Raw genomic sequence first — 7,975 nt, forward strand, 5'->3', positions numbered from 1 at the left:
AAATTGGCTGGACTTGGTGGCATGTGCCTGTAATCCCAGCTACTCAGGAGGCTGAGGCAGGAGAATCGCTTGAACCTGGGAGGTGGAGGTTGCAGTGAGCCAAGATCGCGCCACTGCATTCCAGCCTGGGCGACAGAGAGAGACTCTGTCTCAAAAAAAAAAAAAAAAAAATCAGCTTCATTTGGTGGTATATACTTGTTAACAAGATATCTCTGGAAATGGAAACCGTCATGAAGGAATTTCAACCATAAGCCAACAGGCAGAAAAAGATAGATGAGTGTGAAGAAAATGCATCTATCAATATTAACATCATACCTGACGCTGTGCTAAGTAAGCACCTGCACAGCATCTCATTTAATCCTCACACCAGCTCAGTGAGATATTGACTCCACTTTTCAGGTGAGGAAATTGAGGCTCACAGAGCTTCTATCAGCTACCTGAAGCCACCTAGTGAGAAAGGAACCCAGTAACAACAGTGGCTTCATAGACAGCTACCGCTTATTGGACATTTATGCCCCACTTTCTCTCAATAATTCTTATTTTATATGCAAGCCTATAAGGCAAATTCTATTACCCCCATTTTATACTTGAGAAAATGAATGTTCAGGAAGGTTAAACAACCTCCCTATGGTCACATGACCTATCAGTGGCTAAGAAGGACTTGAATCCAGGAGAGAGGCCAAGGACCCATTTACCTCCATACCATGCCTGCAATCAATCAGAAATGAAGACGGCTTGACTCTCTGCTCTATGCAGAACACTGCAGACAAACTTCTGCCACCTGTGAGCCAAGCTTCTGCCCTGTGTTCACTGTGATGCTTCCTTCAGAAGGCATTCTACACACAGGAACAGCATGTTCTCTTTTCAGAGCAGCTCAAACACCCACAGAAGCTGTTTATTATACAAGGAAACCTCACTGCAGGAAATAATAAGCAGAAAATGAATGGGAGTGAGTAAGTTTCCTTCTGACTCACCCTGTCCATCAAGAAAGACAATGGTACCCAGGGATGGAAACTTTGCCTGGTTTAATGCAGAGTGGAGAGGGTGATTATTCCAATTCTACCTGAATTGTGACCACGATGATGAAGGGATTATTCTTGAGGCAGTTCATACCAATGGCTAGAACAAAGAGCACCCTGAAGCCTGGTATTGAGAATGATGCCTGCTATATAAGTGAGCAGGGCCCCAGCCTCATTTCCACCTCACCCCTGACCTGCCTAAGGAAGCACCCACATATGACATTGGAAGGACTGCCTGTCTCCAAAATATCCTACAATGGGGATTGAAATTGTCACCATTAAGTCATCTTTTGGGGATAAAGCATTGAATTGTTAAAATTAAGTCATGTTATATATGATGGGTAATATTACTAGCATTTATGATTAACAAGATGAGCTTGCAGCATGAGCTAGATGTCACCTGGGAAAGCAAAGGAAGTCAATGTAGTACAGGTATGGTTTGCCGTGAAGAGGAAGGAAAGCCTCTCCATAAAAGGTGCACCTTCCTCATCTTCTCACCCCACCCCTTCTCTGTCTAGCAAAGCCTTACACATCCCAAAGCCAAGAGCCTGAATAAGGTGAAGAGCACATTAGCCCAGTGGAACGTGCACATTGGCTCCCCCACAGCCCTCGTCTTACCTGTCAACACAACCTGCGCTGCGATTGGACAGTGCATGTCTTATATCTCTAGCATTCTCCATGGTCCATAACACCCACCTAGCGCAATCCAGGCATTCAACAAATGTTTGCTGAAGGCTTTGACTTGGAAAGATCAGAGGGAGAATTTTCCATAGGAAAGAAACTACCAAGAGGCAAAACAAAACCCTGTCAAAGGCAAGAAAGCAAAAGCTAATAGGAAAAGTGGAGGGAAAGGAGGAATGCTACAGATGTCTAGAAGGATGTCATGCCAAAGGGTGCCTTTGGATTGTTGCTTTATTCTCTGAGCTTGAGGCCAAGTAGGAGGATTTGGGTTCTGGGATACTCTTATCTGCTCCAGAGTGTTATAGGAACAAGCTTATTTATATTATGTGAATATAAATTGGTCTGTTTTAAGAGAATCTGAGAGATAAAACCCTACACTTATGGAATTAATAAAGGAAAGGGGAAAGATTAATTGAACGTGCAATAACACCTTTTTTTGGTGGTGATGAATGAAGAAGATAGGATTACTAATTAATATGTCAGAGATCATCTCAACTGAACATAAATCAAAATTCACAAAATGTGATTTGACATTTGTAACTTGAATTTGGATAGAGCTCTTTAGGATCACATCTTTTGTAGAAATAAAAACAAACCTAATATTTATTGAGCATTTTTCTAGCCTGGACACCACAGTAGGTAGGCTTGCATAGGTTGATTCACTTTTACTTCATTTAATCCTCGAAAATTTCCCGGGACTGTCTATTTTACAGATGGGAAAACTGAGGCTGAGAGAGCTAACATTTCTTTTATAAAGTCACCCATGTGCATTTGGTAGGGTGAAAGTTTCCACCCAACTTTACCTACCTACCTGCACATCCCATGTTTTCTCCACTGTCATGAGATGCTTTTCTTGTTTGTTGCATAAATGGAGGCATGTCTGTCCTGTAGAGCCCAGATACTGTTGAATGAAATGTTGTCAATTTCTTGTCTAGGAATGACCACCTATGAGCATATTTATGTAACTTATTCTTTATTGATCTGCGTTGGACTGGGGCCCTCAGAGGGTAACAAGGATATAAGCAGCAAGATAGACCTAACCTGATACCTGGGCACCAGGACCATGAGACAAGGTTACTCTGACCTGCAGTTTAAATGAACCACCTGAGCAACCAGCACCTGCGGCCAACTCTTTCTAAATCACCCTCATGTGTTTCAGTCTTGATCGTTGCTATTTGTAAACAAACAGGTACAAAATAACTTTTTGTCCTGTCCACTGCCCCTTGAAGGTACTTAAATTCCACACAAATCTCTTGCATAACTTAAGTTTCTAATTTTCTATGCATTTGAAATCAAACATGAAGAATACACATTTTTGTCCTTCCAACTCTGCAGCAATTCTCTCGAGCTAGAAGAGAAACTAGCCCCTAGATGTCATTGGCATGAACGTGAACACCCAGTTAAGAAAAAAAAAAAAAAGAAGTTATAGGACTGTTAGAAATGGCGGCAAATTGTAATATGCAATTTCACAAATGACTCAAATGCAATTGTGAAAATGCAGCTTCCTTACATTTTCTTGCTCAGAAGATATTAATAACAGGTCAGCCAGTGTAATATTCCCTGAAATGAGATAAAAAAAAAAAAAATAAGGTATAGACAGACACGGCTTGAGACCATAGATAAGACTGTCTGATTTCATAGAGTTTAATATTTCAAAAAATATTTCAAAAATTTTGACTAAAGTTTTTTCTACATCTTCTTGTAAATGTATCTAACATTTTCAATTTCTTTGTTCATATCATGGAAAGTTACTATAACTGCCTCATATTGTCCTTTAGACCCATAGCATCTAACTCTCCAGTGCTGCTCATTGCAGAAATAGCTTTTTTTTTTTTTTTGAGACGAAGTCTCGCTCTGTCGCCCAGGCTAGAGTGCAGTGGCACAATCTCGGCTCACTGCAAGCTCCGCCTCCTGGGTTCAAGCCATTCTTCCGCCTCAGCCCCCCAAGTAGCTGAGACTACAGACGCCCGCCACCACACCCGGCTAATTTTTTTGTATTTTTTTTTAGTAGAGACGGGGTTTCACTGAGTTAGCCAGGATAATCTCGATCTCCTGACCTCGTGATCCACCCACCTCCGCCTCCCAAAGTGCTGGGATTACAGGCGTCAGCCACCGCACCCAGCCCAGAAATGGCTTTTATAAAAATAGAGACTTGATTTTTTGTGTGCAGAAAGTGCTTCTTTCACATATGTCACTGTTTGATCTGATTAACCTAACCAGAGAAAGGAATCGTTTTCTTCTCTCTTATTCAGTCCTCTCCTTTGCTGGGAATTATAACCAGAAAATGAACTTCTCTAAGTAGTTCATGCAGCTACTTAAGGATCACCGATGCTGTTCCATGGGCCAGGATCTCTGCATTCTCCTCTCCCCTCACATTGTTTCTCTTCCTTTTACATCCTCACATATTATTTTTCTACTGTCCAGGCAGTTTAGCTAACTAGCTTCTTAATGGTTCTGCTCATAGTCAAGTCAAGTGCTTCCTCAGCCTGCTCCACATATTCTACCATGCCACCAGCCACAGCTTACTAGGAGGACTGCTGTCCTGGCATGACACTGGCTTCTAGTTAACAAGGAACTTGCATGGCCACATCAGGCTGCATGTTCACACCAACCCTACGATGTTGATTTTATCACCAATTTGCTGACAAGGAAACTTGAGGGTGTTTTCCAGATTTGCACTCATAGGAACACAGGTCATCTGACTTCCATACAGATGCACACCTGCCTCCTTGCAAGAGATTCAGTTTCTGTGTTCCTAGCACTGAGGCTGTCAACGTCCGCCATATTGCACTGCTACTATCTCACAGGCCTTTCAACCGGACCCCATCCCTTCCTTCCCATCCTACCTCTACCCTCCCTCATGTCAGTCTAAAATATCACTCAAGGGAGAAAATTCTTAACAACTTCTTTAGTTATTTTCACCTTAAAATTTTTCTGACAGGCTGAGTGTGGTGGCTCATGCCTGCAATCCCAGCACTTTGGGAGGCCAAGATGAGAGGATCACTTGAGCCCAGGAGTTCAACACCAGCCTGGACAACATGGGAAAACCCATCTCTACAAAAAATACAAAAATTAACCAGGTGTTGTGGCACCTGTAGTCCCAGCTACTCGGGAGGCTGAGGCTGGAGGATCACTTGAGCCTGGGAGGTTGAGGCTTCAGTGAGCTAAGATCACACCACTGCACTTCAGCCTGGGTGATAGATACCTCATCTTTAAAAAAAAAATTTTTTTTTCTGACACTCAGCATTACATTTATTCTTTCATAAAACACTCCTCTTTGAAACTGCCTCTTGCCCTCATGCATTTATCTCTTTGTGACAATGCGCCCTTAATGCTTGCAATACCTTAAGTGTCTACCTGAGACACAAGGAAATATGAGGGTGTTTGCTCACAGATGATGATGAGGAGGAGGCTACAACTACCATTCACTCAGCAGTTGCTTGTAAATCCTTTGCCTGCACTATTTAATTTTATCCTTAAAACAATCCAATGAGGTTGGTACTACTTATGTTTCCATTTTACAGATGAGAAGAGCAAGACTCAGAGAGTTGAAGGAACTTGCCCAACAGCTAGTAAGTAGCAGAGGGTTCAAACCAGATCTGTTTCACACCAAAGCCCATTCTTTCTGAACTGCTGCTCTCCCTAAGACTTTACACACTAGCTGAAGGGAGAAGACAAATGCATAAGACGACCTACAATGCCTGTTGCAAATGATAAGTGACAAATTAATGGTGGCAATCAGGAATTTTGTGGACTTTCAGAAGGTAAGAAGTCACGTTCCTGCACGTTTGGGTTCTTCTGAGAGAGTCACAGTAACTCCCAGAGCTCATTACTAGGGCTAATTGGAGGGCGCTGATCTCCTCTGTGGGCTCATCTGAATTCCACAGGTGCATGGGCCCATCCTTGAATCTTTCCCTTGGAGTCCCTCGTTCTTCCACTTTAGCACTCTGGAAGCTTCATTCAGGGCACCTGTAGGCTACAAACTACCTCCTCTGCTCTGTTTTTCAACCTAACCTTGTGATTGGGAGAAGAGAGCCCAGGATTTCTACGGACAGAACATAGAACACAAGGAAACTAGTGCACACAGATCAGAATTGCCCAGTGCAGGGATGGAACTCAGGCTTGGAGTTCCAAGGCTTGGGCCTAGGGTGGGTTTTCAGCACAAACACTTCCTAGTTGTGTGCCCTTCGACATTTTCCCAACTTCTTTGATTTTTCTCTGTAAAATGGGAATAGCACAAGAATCTGTTTCATAGAAATGACAAATTGCTGTAACGTGCCTGACACTGTAAATTCTCAATAAGTAGTAGCTTGAAAACAACCCAGAGATTCTCAGATTGAAGGACTTCCCAGGTGTACAGAAGCCTTGGCCTAAGAGATGGCAATGAGCAGGTTTTCCTCTTTGGGAAGTTTGGGCTCTGAGGGTAGAGGAGATAGTGAAGGGGTTAAATGCCTGCCTGGAGTGTGTTGTAGAACTCTGCACACATCTCTTCAAGCAGCCCCAATTGTAAAGTTAGAGAAAGACCCCTGACACCTGACCCAATTATAAGAGTAATTTACAGCAGTGTTTCTCCCATTTCATAGGGTCATAAGAGTCACCTGGGTCGCTTTTTTTTTTTTTTTTTGAGACGGAGTCTCACTCTGTCGCCCAGGCTGGAGTGCAGTGGCGCAATCTCGGCTCACTGCAAGCTCCGTCTCCCGGGTTCACGCCGTTCTCCTGCCTCGGCCTCCCAAATAGCTGGGACTACAGGTGCCTGCCACCATGCCCGGCTAATTTTTTGTATTTTTAGTAGAGACGGGATTTCACCGTGTTAGCCAGGATGGTCTCAATCTCTTGACCTCGTGATCCACCCGCCTCGGCCTCCCAAAGTGCTGGGATTACAGGTGTGAGGCACCACGCCCGGCCTCACCTGGGTTGCTTATTTAAAATACAGATTCCCAGCCCCCTCCCTCAAAATGTTCTAACCCAGGTGCTCTAGGGCAGGTCCTGGGAATGTTCATTTTACACAAGCCACTGGGTGATTTCATGACCAAAGAAGTTTAGGAAACATTGCTTTAAGCATTCAAAGAACTTATGTGTCCTCTATGTAATAGAATCTACATAATGAGCAGATTTATCATCCCCACTTTACAGGAAAAGTAACTAAGACCCAGCAAGCTTCAGCAGCGTGCAAGAGCCTGCTCAGGCTGGCTCAAGAGAGCCTACTGTTGTTGTTGTTTTGTGTTTTTGAGATGGAGTTTCACTGTTGTCACCCAGGCTGGAGTGCAGTGGCACAATCTCGGCTCACTGCAACCTCCGCCTCCTGGGTTCAAGCGATTCTCCTGCCTCAGCCTCCTGAGTAACTGGGACCACAGGCACCTGCCACCACGCCCAGTTAATTTTTTGTATTTTTAGTAGAAATGGGATTTCACTATGTTGGCCAGGCTAGTCTCCAACTCCTGGCCTCAGGTAATCCTCCCGGCATGGCCTCCCAAATTGCTGGGATTACAAGCATGAGCCACCGCGCCCAGCCAAGAGAGCCTACTGTTAAATATTCAAGGAATTTGTGATTCGGTGATTAAACCCCGAGTGGCTTGAATTTGGCCATGGTGGAATAACTACACTCCAGATTTCTCCTCGCCAGGAGGGAGCTCACAGGTGCTCAGGTCGGCTTCTTTTTTCAAACAACCCAGGGCACTGATAGAAGTGAACACTTCTTGGCTGTTCTCGTTTTCAGTGCATGGCTCAATTTGAATATTGTCTTTTTCTCTACTGAAATTCATAAACATTACATACAAATCAGCAACCCAGGGCTTTTTTTTTTTTTAAAGAGCTGGTTTACTAGCACATCACTGAGTCAGGGTAAGTAGTTTGTCTGACTGTTAGCAAAAAAGCTGAAGTTCGCCTGTGTTCTCGCTCCTTAATCCATGTGCATTCTCCTCCTGCTCCCTCTATCGTCCCTCCAACCTCCAGTCCTGGATAGCGTTAAGGGGTCAAATTCTAACAAGGATCACCTGCTAGAGAGTTGGTTCAGAATTTCTAGTTAAAGACTTTAAGTGATCATTCTTTTCCACAGCAGGTTGATGTCTCCCTCTAGTGGATAAGAAAGAGTAAGACAAGTTTTTAGATCATTGTATATGTGTTACATGTTGAAATATATAGAGGAGAGCTAATTTCCAATAGCAGCACAAAAATTTCCTTTTTATTCATTTAATATTTCATTCACTCAGCATTTATAATTTGCTTACTATGTGCCAGATATTGAGGTATAAAGATTAAAAAGTGAGAAAAGTCAC

The sequence above is a fragment of the Pongo abelii genome, chromosome 15 (assembly GCF_028885655.2).
Source record: "Pongo abelii isolate AG06213 chromosome 15, NHGRI_mPonAbe1-v2.0_pri, whole genome shotgun sequence".
Taxonomy (NCBI): domain Eukaryota; kingdom Metazoa; phylum Chordata; class Mammalia; order Primates; family Hominidae; genus Pongo; species Pongo abelii.